This window comes from Equus asinus, chromosome 9 (assembly GCF_041296235.1).
Source record: "Equus asinus isolate D_3611 breed Donkey chromosome 9, EquAss-T2T_v2, whole genome shotgun sequence".
Classification (NCBI taxonomy): Eukaryota; Metazoa; Chordata; class Mammalia; order Perissodactyla; family Equidae; genus Equus; species Equus asinus.
The window spans coordinates 44,802,421-44,821,339 of NC_091798.1; the positions used below are offsets into that span (position 1 = coordinate 44,802,421).

Here is an 18,919-nt window from a genome sequence, read left to right on the forward strand (position 1 = left end):
AAAAGTTTTCCCTGGAAAAAAGACTGGAAGGAAATAGACCAAGATATTAGCTGTGACTGTCTTTGGATGGTGAGGCCACTGAGTGGGCTGTTCTCATGACCCAATTTTCTTTATTGAGTATGAATTTCTTTTGTGAATAGTAATGAAGTTTCTATATATTTAAAAAGTCAGAGAAAAACTATGGTGCACGTCAGTTAGCCTTTTCTGATCCAGTTTCATGCTGTGATGTGGATGTTGTTAAAAGCAGGACACTGTGGTGAAGTGTGCCTCTGAGGCCTGGCACACATACCCCTTCACTCTCAAGCCAGCCTCGCTGCCCTGGGAGCAGCACCAGGTCACTTGCTAATTTGCTTTGCATATGTCCACACTGCACGAAAAGGTGTGCAGAATCAAAACAGAACATGGAAAAGCAAAAAATGGAAACACCCCAAAGACTGCAGCCGATTGCAGTCTGCAGTCCCATAAGCTGATCAAATACTTTTCGGCAATATGACGGTGAGGGGGCAGCATCCGTGGAGGCGCTGGCGAGGCCCTGCAGCCTCTGCTGGCCCTGAGTTTCCTCCTGTCGAGGCTGACCGGAGATCCTGTGGCTGGAGATGGACAGGAGAGCATCTTTTCTTTCTCCCACAGGAATGGTCCTCAGCGACCTGGCTCACGTCCCTGTCCTGGAAGCCTTCTTAGTTCCCCGGGAACCTCTCCTCATCCAGTCCCCACCTCCTGTTTGGAGAGGCCTTGGCAGCACCTTTGACATAGCCCCTCCCTCCAAGCTCTGGGGATACTCACCGAGTCTCTGTTGACTCTCTGTGGGCACCCCACCCCGTGGGGTACCCCATGGACCACCTGCCTGTGTGTCTGTAGTCACACAACACCCAAGCCTTTATTAACCAGAGTTTCTGCCCTGCACCAGCAGGCAGCTTTTCAGGCAAAAAGATCCCTTTGTTCTCTTTCTCCGACCCCCTTAGGTATCAAAGGCTTCATTCCCTGGGGAGTTTCCAGGAAAGCAGGCACCCCACTGCTCTGGGGAGGGGCACGAGAAGGGCTCCCAGGGTCAAGGTCACTATCTTGGTTACCAGCCCTGCTGGGTCCCTATGTGTGTCCCTTCCCTTGCCAGGTCCCCCCTTTTCTCATTTCTAAATGAGCAGGGGTGCGCTGAGGGGCGGCTGAGATCACTGCCACAGCTCCAACAGCAGCCAACACAGGCTCATTGCACCCTCAAATTAGACTATGTGGTGGCTCCTCATCATCACCCCTCTTCACGGATGAGAAGTCAGAGGCCCAGAGGCACTGAGCCACAGGCCCAAGGTCACCCCACGAGTAGGTGGTGGAGCTGGGATGCAAAGCAAACCAGGTGCTATTGACAACCTTGTGCATGGCGTATTTTAGGAGAACGGCTTAAGTTTGGGGGGAGGCCTCCTTTTCCTCTATCCTGAGGCTCTACCCAAAGGGACCCAAAGCTGGAGGACCTGCAGCCCGAGTTCTGGCCTTTGCTCAACTCCTTCAGACCTCAGGTCCTTGCATTTTTGGATGCGATGGGCAGAATAATATTTCCCACTTCCCTCAAATGTCCACGCTCTAATCCCCAGGACCTGTGAGTGTGTTCCTTTACGTGGCCAAAGGGACTTCACAGATGTGATTTCTTAAGGATCTTGCAACGGGATGATTTTCTGGATTATCCAGGTGGGGCCAATGCAATCACAAGGCTCCTTCAAGGGGGAGGCAGGAGAGCCAGTCGGAAGAGCCCTGCCACAAAAGCAGGGGTCTGGGGAGATCTGAAGATACTCCGCTGTGGCGCTGGAGTGGAAGAGGGAAGATGGGGTCATGAGCTAAGGAATGCAGGCAGCTTCTAGAAGCTGGAAAAGGCAAGGAAAAGATTCTCTCCTAGTGCTGCAGAAGGAATGCAGCTCTGCGCACACCTTGATTTCAGGACTCCTGAGCTCCGGAGCTGTAAGCTAATAAATGGCTGTTGTTTTGGCACTAAGTCTGTGGGGATTTGTTACAGCAGCAACAGGAAACGAACATACTGGCTTCGGCTGTCCCCTCTGTAAACAATGGGGTGGCTCCCAGATGGGCCGCACACGCTGTGTTTCTCCGCAGGCGTTCCAAGCTTAAGCTGGCAGGGCCTGGAATTGTTCGGGCTGATTTTGTGGACTTTCTTTGGGAATCTTGATCCCTAGCTGTTCTTCCTCCCCTGTGGCAGCGGTCGCTTTGTCTCCTGTGGCCCTGGGGGTTTGGCCTGTGATGAAGTCAGGGACGAAAAGAGTGGAGCTTTGCAGGGCGGGCCTCGTTGGGGGTTGCTGGGCCCCTGTGCTGGGCCCTGTCTTGGGACCAGCCAAAATTGCCCTCTGGCTCTAGTACGGCATTACAGCCCCTGCCCAGGCCTCTCTTCCCGAGAATGGCCAGGGTTGAGGGTGCCTCACATGTGGCTCGGTGCTCAAGAAATGTGGGGTGAAAGAATGAACATTAATTTTAATTTTATTTTTTTTAAAGATTTTATTTTTCCTTTCTCTCCCCAAAGCCCCCTGGTACATAGTTGTGTATTTTTTAGTTGTGGGTCCTTCTAGTTGTGGCATGTGGGATACTGCCTCAACATGGCTTGATGAGCGATGCCATGTCCGCGCCCAGGATCTAAACCTGTGAAACCCTGTGCTGCCGAAGCAGAGCGTGCGAACTTAACCACTCAGCCACGGGGTCAGCCCCAAGAATCAACATTTCAGTGACACACACACAGACACACAGCTTGGCACATCACACAATCATTTCTTCGCTGAGACACCCACCTCGATAGGCACCTGCATACAAATGCACACACAGATACACACCCACACAGGAATGTGCACACAGACACATAAAGATGTGCACACACACGTGCTGTTGAGCTCCTATTCTGAAGGAAGAGAGGATGCTTCGGTTGTATCGAGGGAGTTGAAAGGCCAGCTAGCTTAGCAGGGCCCTGGAAGGTCGTAGGAATCCATGGACGCTGGGGGCTTCCCTGTGGGGCCCAGCAGCTGAGGGGGACCCAAGCAGGAAGGATGGGGCAGATCTCCCGTTGATAGGAGGTGGGTACCAGATGTCGGCTGCCGTTGGTGGGTATACACACCTGCACATGTACGCTGGGGCTCTGAACAGATGTCTGAGTCTGCCTCCCTGCAAGGGGTGATGAGCCTCTGAAGTTTAGGCTCGAATCATAACCCAGGATCTCGGAACAGGCCCAACTTTTCAGCAGTTATAGCAACGAGGGGGCGCAAGCTAAAAATTCCAGTGGTAAAGAGGTAGGGGTGGGATGTGGGGGACTGAGCAGGAAAGAGCCTCTCTCTGGAGTCGGAAAGGCTTGGTTGAGCCCCAGTCTGCCACTTACCAGCTGTGTGACCTTTGGCTGGTTGATTATTGTCAGTTACATCACCTCTGAAATGGACTAGTGAAGACACCTACTTGTGAGGGCTGGAGGAGGATTAGATGAGAGAATAGGGTCAAGTGCTCAGCTTATTGTCAAAGAGCTAAAAACGGTAGCTTAAGAAAATGGAAGCACTCAATTCAAACTCTGTTCAACACATCCTAGGCCAGAATAACCAGGGAGGAGGTGAGGAGTCCTTTCCAGCCACCTCCCACCAGGCAGTCCCGCTGTCTAGAGTCTTGCTCTGAGTGGGTGACTCCTGGGAGGGGTATGGCCCAGGCCTGACATGGTGCTGGCTTGCTATGGGACCTTAAGTAAATTGCTTTGCCTCTCTGAACCCCAGCTGCCTCCTTCTCTCCAGCCTGGAGAGTTGTGAAGTTCAAATAAGACTGAGCACCTCAAACTCTTGGGAGAAGAGCATCTCTGGCCATGTTTGGACAGTCGATATAGATGACATTGCTCTGCCAGGCCAGCTGACTCGCTGTTCAACCTGGAGTCTCTGACCTCTGTTCTCCTGCCACCTCTCTCACGGCTCATAGGTGTTCACTGAGACTGTTGATGGGCTCCAGCAGCACCAGCTTGGCCTCTGTGGGTCAGCCTTCAGATGCTCCATTCCCTCAGCCAAACTCAGGAAAGGGCCCAGGCAGAGTCCCCACTCACTATGTCTCCCAGGGCCCACACACCCTGAGTGCTGAGAAGGGAGTGCTCAGATGCCTGGAACATTCTGGTTTCTGCCCTACTGTGTGCTCCCTCCTGGAGGTGGAGGCCTGGGGAACCCAGTTTCATCAGGAAGCACAAGTCCAATAGGCAGGTGAGACAGTGCTCGGCCATAGCCCATGACAGCACCCAGTGCTAAGTGGGCCCCCGTTGTCTCACCTGCTGGCCAGGAGCTCCCATGGGGCAGGGCCCAGGTCTGCTTCATCTGGTCCTGGGTACCCTGCACGGGTCTGTGGGCTCAAGGGATGCTAAGAGGGAGGGTAGTCAGAGGCTGTGAGGTCCAGAGTCACTGGGCTTGGTTTCCACTGCTGTGCCCCATCTTCTTCTCCCTCCTTGCCAGGGGGGCAGGTCTGGGCCTCTATCAGGGCTGGGTCCCCTGCCAAGTCCACACTGCCCAGGGTGAGTGTGGGGTGGCCATGGCCTTGAGCCCACTGCGGCGGCTGTCTGACCCTGAGCCACCAGCGCAGGGTCAGTGGGCGGCCTTGTTTCCGAGACTGCCACGCCCTCCCTTGACTCATTCCGAGACAGCATTGCCACGAGGGTTTCTGGCCTCTGAATTCACCTTTGGTTTGGTTTCTGCTCGGGCAGCTCAGAGTAGTTTTGTTTTTAAGTGCAAACCCACAGAGCTGCTTTCCCCTTTCTCTGATCCCCCAAAACAAACAAAGGATGTTAGTCTGTATTTTGGTTTGTTTTGAAGCTGAGAGGAAAGGAGGGAAACGGGTCACCTCAGGAGCATCGAGGGTGGCCAGGCCGTTAGGGAGTGTGAGGGTATCTGGGGAGGGGTGGCTGGTGGCCAGTGTGGCGCCTCACTCCCTCAGAGGACAGGCCAGCCAGCCCACCCTGGGTGGGCCCTGAGCCCATGGAGTTCCCCCCAACCAAGAAGGATGCTTGGAGCTGGGGACTCCTCACGGGGCCAGAGAAAGGGCCCCACATGGAAGGCAGAAGACCCAGGTTAGAGGCCCCTCGCTGTATGACATGAGGCAGGACCTATCCCTCTCTGAGCTTCAGTTTCCTCTCTGGTGAAATGAGGCACTGGGCTCTATTCCACCCTGTCTCTCCCACTCCCGCTGGCAGAGGGTGGATGAGACACCACTGAATCTGGTGCCACTCATGGCGCTGACTTCCAGGGTCACCCTGAACAGCCACTCCTGAGCCTATCGGAAAAGTACTTCACATCCTGTGGGACCTCAGCCATCGGGTGTGGTCTTCCCCAGCCCCAGCTCCCGTCCTCCATCTGCCCTCTGGTCTGGTAGAGGCCCCCACACTGCCTGGGCTCCATGATCCATGGATGTGCTCCCACTGGGCCTGTGACCCCTCCCATAGGGTATGCAGCCACCTGAAGCAGAAAAGATTAGTTCACAGAATTTTCAGCCCACAGCCAGAGAGGTCTCTTTTCTGATACCTTCCAAGGAAAAAAGTCACCTGAGCAAGGTGAGCTCCATCATGCCCAGAGCCTGCAGGTGACCCGAGATGTTCAGAAGGTGAGGGAGGGACAAAGGGCCGGCCAAATCCTTGAACCAGCAAGGGAAGGGGCTGGCAGTGTTTCCCTTTATGGGGGCCAGTGGCAGTGGGGTGAGCAAAGTGAGCACATTTATTCAGAATAAAGGAACTGGATCCCAAATATTTTAAATTTCTTTATTAAAGTCCCTCTCTTTTGACAGTTCTTAATCTTTTGTATTTTTGATCTTTCTAGTGAAAGCTATAGACACTCTCCTTGGTGAAAAAAACGCACACAGAATTTTGCACTAGATTTAAAGGGGTTCACAGCCCTTTGTGACGAACTCTTGGGAAGTTAAAGTAATTCCGGGAGCAATGACTTCCTGGGGTGGTCCTCCTTCCCACCTTGGGAGGGGGCACTACTGGGTAACTGGGTTTTTCTTCCAAGGGTGTTTTGGAGAGATGTGGAACCAATGCTTCCTATAAGGTGTGAGTGCTGCCTGCTTAGAGGTCTCTCTCTTGGTTGCCAAAAGCACAGGTAACTTTCTTGTGGATCCAGGGAAGTGAGGCCCCCGCAGCTCTGGGCCCTGAGAGGGGCCTGTTTTGGTGTTCCCGGAGCTCCTGCACCTGAAAAGGGGTGTGCTGGCACCAGTTCTGTTTTCTTAGTTGACCAGACCACAGGTACATGCGAATTTGCTCTGTATGGGGGTGGGAGGTGGGGGGCAATGCTTCTGGGACCCCCTGCAGCCTACTAAGGCCCACGGAGGCTCCAACCAGGAGAGGTAAGGAAATTTGGGGGAAACGCCTCTAGGCCCACATCGCACGCACACTCTTAGGGTGAAAAAAACCTTTAGTGGCAGGAGGCTAGGGCCCGCACCCCGAATTCCGAGGACTCTGCCTCCTCCCGGATACGCAGCAGGCTTTGGGAGCCGGGCAGCCGCCCGCCAGGCTTCTTCGGCCATCTTCTACCGCCACCTGGCGGCTAATTCTCTAAGAGCAACCAGGTCTTCCGGCCACCCAAGGTTCTCAGCCCCGGCTGCCCGCTGCCCGGTGGAATCACCAGACGGAGCTTTCAGAATACCGACGTCCCGGGCCATCCCAGACCCATTAAATCATCGTCTCTGGGGGAGGGCCCGGCGCCAGTGTCTTTAGAGCTCTCCTGGTGACACCGACGTGAAGCCCGGCTTTCGAATCACTGTAGCACCGAGAGGTTGGTTCTCTGGTCCTCTGCTAACCAACAAGGAAGGGAGGGTGGGGTGGGGAGGAGAAATTCCAGACGCTTTCTGAAGAGCATGCTTCATTTCCCTCGTGTGGACGCGCTCCAGTGCTCTGAAAATTCAGAGGCATGCAGATCAGCGAGTCGTGACCTCGACAGTGGAGAAGGTCGCAATAAACAACTGTGCCTAGATTGGGCCTTTACATTAGTGCCTGTGGCTTTTCCATGGGCGTTTGCTAATTTGTGTCTTATCTCAGTGATAATACCCAGAATCAATATGGACATGCCTTGCCTTACCTGGAGGGCTGTTAACTGACTCTCCCAAGGTTTTGGTCTCCCACGTAGCTTTGGGATTTACTATCATATTGATACCAAGCAGAACTACTTTAATTGTTATGGGCTAGTTAGCAAAGGGTGAAAGGACTTAATCCGTGAAGGAGGTGTTTGAACCAAGGGAAAGCTCAGAGAACATTCCAGAACATTCTACAAATGAAGGGTTTATAGCAGTTTGAACCAAGAAAAGGCTTGAGAGAATCAAGTCATCTTTTTGAAAATCTTTTCATGTTTTCAAGACAACACTAGTTATTTTGGACTCATAAGCATCTGCCCGTGCTCTCCCACACATATGCTGTGAGTGACGTTTGGTGGAGAGGAGTCATTGGCATTTGCACAAGAAATAAAGTTTCCAGTCCTGGCCATGGTGGGCAAAACCCTGCAGTGCAGGCTCTGGCCCTGCCTGCCTTCCAATCTCCTCTCTTACCACTCCATCCTCATTGGCTTCACTCCAGCCACACTCCACTTTTTGCTCATTCCTACCTCAGAGCTTTTGCACTTGCTGTTTGCTCTGCCTGGACCACTCTTCCCCCAGATAGTTATATGGTTTGCTCTCTGAGTGCTTTCAGTCCTCAGCTCTAAAGTCAGAGAGATCTTTCCTGACCACTCTTACTAAATTAGGACCCTCAGCTAATTCTTCTCCCCCTTTTGTGTTCTCCACTGCACTTTTCACTATTTGAAATGTATCATTTAGGTGTTTGTTTCCTTATTTGTTCGTGAACCACATGCATTATAACTCCTGGAAGGCAGAGGCCAAATCTAGCATTGACTACAACGCCCCCAGTCTCTGGAACACCCTCTGGCATGTAGATATGACTTAATAAACACTCTAGGGCTGGACTGGTGGCACAGTGGTTAAGTTCACATGCTCTGTTCTGGCAGCCCAGGGTTCGCAGGTTTGGATCCTGGTCCCGGACCTAGCATGGCTTATCAGGCCACACTGTGACAGCATCCCACATAAAATAGAGGAATATTGGCACAGATGTTAGCTCAGTGACAATCTTCCTAAAGCAAAAAAAAGGAAGAAGACTAGCAACAGATGTTAGTTCAGGGCCAATCTTCCTCACAAACATGCACAAAAAATACTCCAAAAAAAGCTCTTTTATTTTGAAATAATTTTAGTGTAAAAATACTACCGCGTTCAGATATACTTTCACTCTGCTGACCCTAATGTCAATATAATTTATAACCATAGGAATTAACATTGATATAATATAATTCACTAATCTTTTTTTTTACTTTTTTAAATTTTATGTTTTTTAAGATTGGCCCTCAGCTAACATCTGTCACCAATCTTCTTCTTTTTTCTCTTCTTCTTCTTCCCTGGGTGCCCCAGTCCACAGTTGTGTATTCTAGTTCTAGATCCTTCTGGTTGTGCTGTGTGGGATGCTGCCTCAGCATAGCCTGTGAGCGGGGCCATGTCTGCACCCAGGATTGGAACTGGTGAAACCCTGGGACGCCAAAGGGGAGTGCGCGAACTTAACCACTTGGCCACAGGGCCGGCCCCTACAATTCACTAATCTTTAGATCTTAATACAATTTCAGTTGCCCCATTAATGTCCTTTATTCTGGTTGAAGTTTCAATCCAGGGATTCCGTCTTGAATTTAGTTTCATGTCTCTTTAGTTTCTTCCAGTCTGGGACAATCCCCCAGTCTTTCATGACCTTGACACTTTGAAGAGTATTGGCTAGTTATTTTGTGGAAGTCCCCCAATTTGTGTGTGTTTGAAATGTTTGATGATTAGACTGAGGTTATGCATTTTGGCAGGAGTACCACACTAGTGATGCTGTGTTCTTCTAAGAGCAGGAGCTTGGGAGGCACACGTGTCTGTGAGTCTTGTTACTGCGGATGTTAACTTCCATCATGTGGGGAAGGTAGTGTCTGCCAGGTTTCTCCACTGTAAAGCTATGATGTTCTCTCTTTGTAATTAAAACATCTCTTGAGGAAATACATTGAGACTATGCAAATATTCTATTTCTTGTCATATTTTGGCTCACTAATTTTAGCATCCATTCATGATTCTTGCCTGCAACAGTTTCTGTGGTGTTTGACAAATGGTGATTTTCTGTTTTTATCAACTCTTTCTTTCTTTATTAGATTTATTTATTATTTATTTATGTAATAGATTTAATAGATTATTTATTTATATCAGTATAGATTCGTGGACATTTATTTTATTCTGGGAGTTATAATCCATTAATATCATGATTTATTTTGTTGTTCAAATTGTCCCATGTTTGGCAACTCTTTCATGTTGGCTCCTGTGGGCACCTATCCTTTTTTTTTTTCCTAGCAAATCTGTAATTTCTGGAACCACAAGATACACCAGGCTTATCTTATACTTTCGGTGCCTCAGCCCTGGGGGCAGCCATTTCTCCATGGGGCTCTGGTTCCTTCTGTCGGAGCATGGTGCTTAGAAACCAAGATCTGGATAGCAGAGCATGACTGCCTCTAGGCCCGCTCAGTGGACAGAGCTAGGAAACACACGTCCCTGTAGACGGGTACACACACATCTCAAGCTCGCTTTTTCTTAAAAAATCGTGAATTTGTACTGATACCTCCGATCCCAATTCAATACCACAGGGTTGATTTTAAGTTTTCCTCTTCTCTTATTTGTAACTTTGTCTTCAAAATTGAGAAACCTGGCCCTCCTTATCCACAAATGTATATTTATTTGCTCAATCCCAATACACACATTGTATGTTTCCTAAGGTTACTGCAACTAATTACCACAAACCGGGCAGCTTAAAACAATAGAATTTTATTTTCTCGCGGTTCTGAAGACCAGTCATCCAAGATCAATGTGTCAGTAGGGTTGGTCCTTCTCAAGGCTCTGAGGGAGAATGGTTCCACACCTCTCTCCCGGCTTCGGGTGGTGCTGGCAGCCCTTGGGGTTCCTTGGCTTGTAGATGCATCATTCCATTCTCTGCCTGTTTTCACATGGCCTTCCTCCCTGTGTGTCTCTGTGTGTCTGATCTCCCTCTCTTCTATTTTTAAATATTTTTTTAAAGATTGGTATCTGAGCTAACAACTGTTGCCAATCTAATTTTTTTTTCTGCTTTTTCTCCCCAAATCCCCCCAGCACATAGTTGCATATTTTAGTTGTGGGTCCTTCTAGCTGTGGCATGTGGGACACCACCTCAGCACAGCCTGATGAGCGGTGCCATGTCCGCTCCCAGGATCCAAACTGGTGAAACCCCATGCCGCCAAAGTGGAGTGCGAGAACTTAACCACGGCCACAGGGCCGGCCCTCCCTCTCCCTTCCCTTACAAGGACTCCAGTCATTGGATTGAGGGCCCACTCTCATCTCGAGATCTTTAACTTTATTCTGCAAAGACCCTATTTCCAAATAAGGTCACGTTCCCAGGTACCAAGGGTTAGGACCTGGACAAATCTTTTGGGGACACACTATTCAATCCACTACACACATAAAGTAGTTTTCGAATTGCTGACCCATACTCTTCTGAAGAAGAAATTACAAACTAAAATAGATGTGTATAGTGCTTTTTTGTCTTCTGTCTTACAATGTATGGTCAAAATAACGTTTTTAAAGTTACTTAGATTAGCTTTTTTCTTCCTCACTCCTTTGGTGTGGCTGGTTCTGTTATTTATTTCTAATATAGTTAAATTCATTTATTGCTATTTTTATTCCATTTGAGGCCTCCCCACATCCTGCTTGATTTTAATTAATTTTTTTTTTGGTATGTGAAATTTTACCATGGTTTAAGACCCAGAACTATATAAAAAGATACACTCAGAGAAGTGGTGCTCCCCTGGCACTCGTTCTACCTTTCCGTCCCTCTTCCTACACCCCCTTCCCTCCCTCCCTGTAGGTAAGGAAGCTCATTAATTAATAGTTTCTCCTACCTGAATTACTTTGTGCACAATGAGCAGATACATGCATATTTTCTTAAATCTCCTTTTTTTTTTACCCCAAAAATAACATAAAATAGATACTCTTTTGCATTTTCTTCCACTTAATACCTCTTGGGAATCAATTTGTATTAGTTTCTTCATTTTGATTTACAGCTGCATGCTACTCCGTTATATGGTCATACCATAGTTTATTCAACTACTCTCCTATGCATAGACATTTATAGGCTTTTTTTTTTTTTTTTTTTGGTGAGGAGATCGGCCCTGAGCTAACATCTGTTGCCAATATTCCTGTTTTTTTTTTCCCTCCCCAAAGCCCCAGTACATAGTTGTATATCCTAGCTGTAGGTCATTCTAGTTCCTCTATGTGGGATGTCGCCACACCATGGATTGGTGAGCAGTGTATAGGTCCGTGCCCAGGATCTGAACTGGCGACCCCAGGCCGCTGAAGCAGAGTGTGTGAATTTAAGCACTTGGCCATGGGGCAGGCCCCTGCATGGACATTTAGGTGGTTTCCATTATTTTGCAATTACAAACAATTCTGCAATGAATAACCTTGAGCATGCATATTTTGTACTGTTGGAGGTGTATATTTTGAGAAGTGGGTTGCTGGGTCAAAAAGTAAGTGTAGGTGTAGTTTTATTAGCCAATATATTAATTTCCTAATGCCGCTGTAACAAATTACCGCAAATTCCATGACTTAAAACAGCATGATTTATTGTCTTCCATTTCTGGAGGCCAGAAGTCTGAACGGTTTCACTGGACCAAAACCAAGGGATTGCCAGGCCCGTGCTCCCTCAAGGCCCTAGGACAGAGGCTGTTTCCTCGCCTTTTCCACCTTATAGAGCTACATTCTTTGGCTCATGGCCTCTTCCTCCATCTTCAAAGCCAGCAGTATAGCATCTTACTTCTTTCTTGCATTGCTTTCTCCTTCTGTATAAAATCTCCCTTTGCCTCTCGTAAAAACACTTGTGACTGCATTTAGGATCCATCCGGATAATCCAGGATAATCTCCCCATCTCAAGATCCTTAATTTAATTACCTCTGCAAAGTCCCTTTTGCCACATAGGATAACATTCACAGATTCTAGGGTTAGGACCTAGATATTTTTGGGGGAACATTATTCAGTCTACCACAGGTAATACATTTTTTTTAAGTGAAGTGAATTTAATCCCTATAGATTTACTCCAAGTCTTTATTTTCCCATCTATAAAAGGCAGAGATAAAACCAGGAGGACTGGAAGATTCCTCACTGTCTAAAATCCTATGCCTGGGTTTAGTTCTCTCTTGATCAGCTGGATTGGTCAGCAAATGGCTGCTTTTAAAGCTGACTTGATGCCCACCCAAGGTGGTCATCCAGGGTTGCCTGGGGGCAAAAGGTTGTGGTCTGTCTCATGAATGACAAGTGATGGTAATGGAGGTGGCAGCTGGACCATTTTTCTGTTGGGTCCCTTGGGCGCCCCGGGGAAGAGGCCTTGTTCCAGCAAATCTGGGCCTAATTCATGATTCTAGCACAATGGAGATCTGAAGGGAAAGCTTTTCTACCTGCTGGTTTCAACCTGCGAGTCTGAGCTTACTTAACCTTGAGAGGTGGTGAGTCTGCTGTCACTAGAAGTTCTGAACAGACGCTCAATGACCAGAAGATACTGCAGGGGGATCTGTGAATTATTTAGGACCTCACTGTCCAAGGTGGTAGGCACTAGTGACATGTGCTATTTGGTGCTTTATGCTCATTTCATATTTAAAAATATTTTATTTATTGTAAAATAATTATAGATTTCCAGGAAGTGGCAAAAATAGTACAGTGAGGTCCTATGTACCCTTCACCTGTTTCCCCCAGTGGTTACGTTTTACATCACTGCACAATATCAACACCAGGAAACTGATGTTGGTACAATGTGTGTATAGTGCTATGTCATTTTCTCACATATGTAGATATGTGTAACCACCACCATAATCAAGACACGGAACTATTCCATTGCCAGAAAGATCTCCCACCTGCTACCCTTTTACAATCAGCCACCACCCTCTCCCCCACCATCCCTAACCCCTGTAAACCACTAATCTGTTTTCCATCTCTATAATTTTGTCATTTTCACAATGTTATGTAAATGGAATCATACATGTGTGCTATTTAGATTTAAAGTTTAATTTATTAAAATTAAAATCAAATAGAAAATTCAGATCCTCAGTTATACCAGCCACATTTCTAAGGCTCAGGAGCCACAGTTGGCTATGGACTATCACATTGGATAGCACAGATATATGGCCGTTCCATCATTGCAGAAATTTCTATTGGAAAGTGCTACTTTGGGGAATGAGACCAGATCCGTGGTTCACATCTGCTGATTCATAGACCAAATTATCCAGGAATGTGATGAAATATAGAGTCCTGGGTATATTACTGATCTATTGCTGCATATTAAGTTATCCCCAAATATGGTGGCTTAAACAACAATTAACCTTTATTATCTCACATACTTTCTGTAGGTCAGGAGTTCGAGTGACTTGGCTGTGTTATTAGGCTCAGAGTCTCTCATGAAGTTGCAGTCAGGGCTGCGGTCATCTGAAGGCTTGGCTGGGGCTGGAGGTTCTGCTTCCAAGGTGGCTCACTCACATGGCTGGAAGGTTGGTGCTGGCTGTTAGGGTGACCACTTGTTTCCATTTGCCTAGGACTAAAAGGTTTCATGGGATGTGGGACTTTGAGTGCAAAACTAGGACTGTCCCGGACAAACTGGAACAGTTGTTGGCAGGAGAACTTGGCTCCTCCCAACATGGGCCTCTTCCAGGGCTGCTCGAGTGTCCTTATGACATGGCCACCAGCTTCTTCAGAGTGAGTAATCCTAGAGAGAGCAAGGCAGAAGCTCCAATGTCTTTTCTGACTTGCCTTGGAAGTCACATGGCATCATTTTTGCTGCATGTTTTCCTTAGAAGCAAGTCACTAAACCCTCTGGTCCACATTCAAGGAGAGGGGAATTAGGAGCCATCTATTGAAGGGAGGATTGTCAAAGAATTAGTGGACATACTTGAAACCCTCCACACTGGCCTACGCCTGAGATCATGATGGGCATATGGGGCGGGGCCTAGGAATCCATACTGTATCGAGGTTCCCTGATGACCCCTGATGTGCAGTCAGGTTTGCCCACCACCAGGTTGACTGACCTCGGTGGTCCCTTCCCACCATGAGAGGGTGGCCATCCCACCTACCTCAGTAGACACTCACAGGATGCAAGTGGGAAAAGGGCAAGTCCAGGCCAGAGAAATTGTTGAGCTGAGCATGATTCCTGAAGCTCTATTAGATTACATGGATGTCCCTTCTCGCCTATAAATGAACAATTGGGGTACTGCTTAGAAAATCCTGGCCATACTGAAACATTGAACACTGTTAGAAATGATCATAACCAAACTGCATAGCAACACGGGAGAAAAAACTCGTGATACAATACATCTACTTGAGGGATGGTTGAAATGCTGTAGCAATGCATGGACAAGGTCTGGAGATTAATTATTACACAAAAAGAACAGAGTTGCAGTTATGGCAGGTGGGCGGGGAGAGGATTATGAGCAATTTAAAGAAATGCTAGTGTTGTTATGTATTAGTGTTGGTTATATTGTCTTTTCAGTAAAAAGAGGGCCACTCCTTCTTCAGATCTTAGCTTAACTGATGCCTTTTCAGAGCCCTTTCCAACCTTCTTGGTTAAAGCTTAGCACCTTGGTTGTGCCCACATAGCACATGTCACATCTGCAAATGCGTTGTCTCTCCCTGTAGCCTAAGAGCTCCATGAAGAAAGGCAGGGATGTGTCTGCTTTTGTTGCCCAGAGTCTCCCCAGGGCCAGCCCAGTGCCTTGCACATGCATGCTGCCCAGGAACTGTTAACTGAGGCACGAATGAGGCGAGGTCTGAGGGAAGGAGGAGGGAGATGCTGCCAGTAAAGGAGGCAATGGGAAGCCTTCTGTGGCTGGTGGTAGAGAGGGGAGGCCGGGGATCAGCCTGGTCCAGTGGCCCCTGATCTAGAGATGTCTAAGACTTCATGGGCCTTCACCTCTTGAGAATCTGATTAAATCAGCATTTCTCTACTTCAGCATTGTTGATATTTTGGGCTAGATAATTGTCTGTTGTGGGGGGCTGTCCTGTGTATGATGTTTAGCAGCATCCCTGGCCTCTAACCAGTAGATGCCAATAGCACATCCTCCCCTGTTATGATGATTAAGAACATCTCCAGGGTCCTGCTCAGTGGCCTAGTGGTTAAGTTCATGTGCTCTGCTTTCGCGGCCCAGGGTTTCTGGGTTTGGATTCTGGGTGTGGACCTACACACTGTTCATCAAGCCATGCTGTGGTGGCATCTCACATACAAAATAGAAGAAGATTGGCACAGATGTTAGCTCAGGAACAATCTTCCTCAAGCAAAAAGAGGAAGATTGGCGACAGAGGTTAGCTCAAAAAAACCCCACACAAAACCCTCCAGATGTGGCCAAATGCCCCCTGGGGATTGCCCCAGGAGCTGAGTTAGAAAACCAGCCCAGCACTCTAGTGGGCCTGAAATATTTGCATGAAGATGAGCCGAGGATGTAAATGAGGGAGATTGATGCCTGTCTTACACCCAGGAAAAGCTCTGCGAATTTGTTATTCAGAGCCTGTGGGGCACAGGCACAGGGTGTGCTGCCACCTGTTGGTGAGTGAGTGGGAGTGCGCCCCGGGCTCAACCAGCCCAGGGACAGCAAAGCAACTTGGCTGGCAAGTGGGCTGCAGTTGGCCTGGCCTTAAGGGCCTCTCCCCAAGACTGGGCCAGGGAAGCCCCAAATAAAACCAGTCAGGGTGTTCAGCAAGCAGGAGGGTCAGTGGGAAGGGACATTTTCCTATCTTTTGGTCAAATGTTTAATGACGTACTTGTTAAAGAAGACATCAAGTCAACTTCATTTATTTCCTTTCCCTTTTTCCTACAGACACCATGGCCCCTCCTCTTTAAACTCTCTCTGATTTGGGGCTTGGCCCTCAAAGATTTGTGTCAGGGCAGGGACCCTGCGTGTTGGAGTCATGCCCAGCTTCTCACTCTTCAGCCACTCACCTTGGCCAGACTGGTGGTGATCCCAGAGGCAACCCCCTCCCCCAGGCTGGGGTGTGGGAAAAGGCAGGGGGTTGGCACCTCCAATGGCTAAACCCAAACTCACGGTCTTTCCCTACGCCTCCCCCTCCTCAGTGCACCCAGCTCAGTAGGGACAGCACCAACCCCTAGTTATCTGGACGGAAACATCGCCTCCATGGCTGAGTCTTACAGGCTCTACTTCCTCAGTCTACTTTATCCTCTCCTCACCTCCACTGCACTCCCACCAGTGTCTGAGCCACCCTCATTCCAAGCCTGGTCCAGCACAAAGGCTCAGCTAGACGGTTCTTCCGTTCCATGTGGTGTTGCCTGGGGTCACGCTTGGAGGTGCATTTAGCTGGGAGCTTGGCCAGGACTGGAATGTTCTAAATGGCTTCATTCACATATCTGGTACCTTGGCTGCTGGGGGTAGGGGTGGGGGTGGCAGGGCAGCTGGATCTCTCTCTCCAGCAGGGTAGTTGAATTTCTTATTTGAGGGGACCAGGGCTATGAAAGAGAGAATGGAAGCTGCCTGGCCTCTAGGGTCTAGGCCCAGAATGGGCACAGTGTCCCTTCTACCACATTCTGTTGGTCAGAGCAAGCCCTGAGGCCAACCCAGTCTTAATAGGAGGAGTGGTTGGGAGGAATTTGCCATCATATTTGCAGACAATACACTGTGCCCACCTTTCTCAGGGCAGGTCAAGCCGTCCATTAAATATTCACTTGCTCACATCATTTTCTTCATTTATTTCTCCTCAGAAGTCATCTGCAAGGAGAGGCCTCCCTGACTGTCCTGAGGAGACCCCCTGTTGCTCTCTACCCCTGCCCCGCCTTAATTTCCTACAGTCGCTGACCAGTGCTTGACAGGGCAGTCCATGTTTATTTGCTAGTTGTCAGTCTTGCCCTCTAGCCAGTAAGCACCAAGAAGGGAGGCACTGTGTCTGCTTAGTTCACTGCTGAGTCCTCAACAGCTAGAAGAGTAGCTGGCCCACTGTAGGAGCCCAATACATATTTGTTGAGTGAATGAGTGTTTCTAAGAAACTTTCTTCCATAACACTTATCAAAGTTCATCATTCCTTGTTTATTTGTATGATGATTTAGCAAAGTCTATCTTTTCCACAAGGGAAGAGACAGTGTCTGTTTCTGCTCACCATTATATTATATCCCCAGTTCTTCAGGCAGCATCTGGAAACAGCAACCTGCAGTGAACACTGGCTGGATGAATGAACTCTGAGTGGGAGCGACAGGATGGGGGGCAAAAAGTGAATCATCTTCCAATAGAATCACCCTCTTTACAACACGCAGATGCTGGATCCTGAAGAAGAGGGATGTAAATAAAAATATTCTGAACTGCTTTTCTTTAACCCCCTCAGGGAGCTGGTGTTCAGAGCAGCCACACCCTGAATTTCTTTCTGTGAGGTTATGTAACGTCACAGCATTTCTCTGAGCGGGCTGTTCCAGGATCACTCAGGGTGCTTGTGAAAAATGCAGCTGCTGGCCTCACCCCAGAAATATTAATGGAGAACCCTGAGGGGTGAGGCCCCACCACCTGCAGGGTCCCCAGCAGTCCAGGTGATTCTCCTGTGCACTACATTTAGAAACATCGCCTAGGCGCCAGCCTGGTGGTGCAGCGGTTAAGTACGCACGTTCCACTTTGGTGGCCTGGGGTTCGCCAGTTCGGCAAGCTATGCTGTGGTAGGCGTCCCACATATAAAGTAGAGGAAGATGGGCATGGATCTTAGCTCAGGGCCAGTCTTCCTCAGCAAAAAGAGGAGGATTGGCAGATGTTAGCTCAGGGCTAGTCTTCCTCAAAAAAAAAAAGAAAAAGAAACATTGCCTAGGGCCAGCCCTGGCGGCCTAGTGGTTGAGTCTGGTGCACTCTGCTTAGGTGGCCTGGGTTTGGTTCCTGGGTGTGGACCTACAGCACTTGTCTGTCAGTGGCCATGTTGTGGTGGCAGCTCATATACAAAATAGAGGAAGATTGGCAACAAATGTTAGCTCAGGGCGAATCTTCCTCAGCAAAAACAAAAAACATCGCCTTTGCATTTCTGTGTCAGATGTTTGGATTTTCTTGGGCTGGTTTCTCCTTTAGACCACCTTGTGTCTCTTAAGACCTTGGCAGCTGTATTTCTTTATTTCTCCCAGAAGGCTTTGTAAACAAGCAGCCTGGCCCATAATCCCTGAAAAATGAGGTATATTTCCTTACCTTCCTCAGGATCATGGAGAGGTCAGATGGTCCGATTCCCTGTGGTTGGGCAGGATCATGCTTAAACCACAGCAGGTAGAGAGGAAGCAAAACTGGGTTCTCTCCTTCTTCAGATTTCCTGTGTGTGGAATTATGAGGTTTGTGTCTGGCGCTAGGGAGAGAAGAGGTGGGTCCTCGATATGGGGCCCTTTTAGCACAGTTAGGGAGCAGCAAGCATTTCCCCAGGGGTGAAGAGGAGCTGGGGACAGGGGAGGGAGGGAGAAGGGGCCTAATCTTCTTATGTAAGAGTCATGGAAGAACCTGTTTTGTAATCCCAGAGCAGCAGGGCTGCTAAGTTTAGATTTGAACCTGAAACTTCTCGACTTCGAGAGGCATGTGAGGCTGCTGCTGACTTGGGCCAGGCAGGCTGTGGCAGGAAGGGCTGCATCTGTGGCTCCACTGTCTCCACTCGGCAGCTGTGGGAGATGGTGGGTGTCAGAGGAAGGAGGGACCTAACAAGTTTTAGGAAAGCTATGGCATTTCCAGAGAAAACCCTGATGGTCAGCCTACCCCCCACAATCTCTCCTCTAGCAAAGACCAGAGTAAGTCAAGGGGGTGGAGGGGGGCATGAGAGGCTGCGGTGGAGACAGTGGGAGGGACACTGGAGCTCAGTAGCCAGTGTGGCT

At 48.8% G+C, this 18,919-nt stretch overlaps 1 protein-coding gene and 2 long non-coding RNA genes across 5 annotated transcripts in view; 2 read left to right on the forward strand and 1 right to left on the reverse strand.

The window, feature by feature from the left end:
- The window catches only part of VDAC1 (voltage dependent anion channel 1), a 101,807-nt gene that overhangs the window by 50,015 nt on the left and 32,873 nt on the right, over positions 1 to 18,919 (forward strand). The window lies entirely within an intron of this gene.
- Positions 6,540 to 17,402, forward strand: LOC123290103 (uncharacterized). The gene is made up of 3 exons (XR_011505822.1): positions 6,540 to 6,755; positions 13,458 to 13,595; positions 17,219 to 17,402. It is a non-coding gene; the product is annotated as an uncharacterized lncRNA (long non-coding RNA).
- LOC123290102 (uncharacterized) lies at positions 13,101 to 18,552 on the reverse strand. The gene is made up of 3 exons (XR_006534438.2): positions 18,255 to 18,552; positions 14,175 to 14,289; positions 13,101 to 13,810 (listed from the first exon to the last, which is right to left on the reverse strand). It is a non-coding gene; the product is annotated as an uncharacterized lncRNA (long non-coding RNA).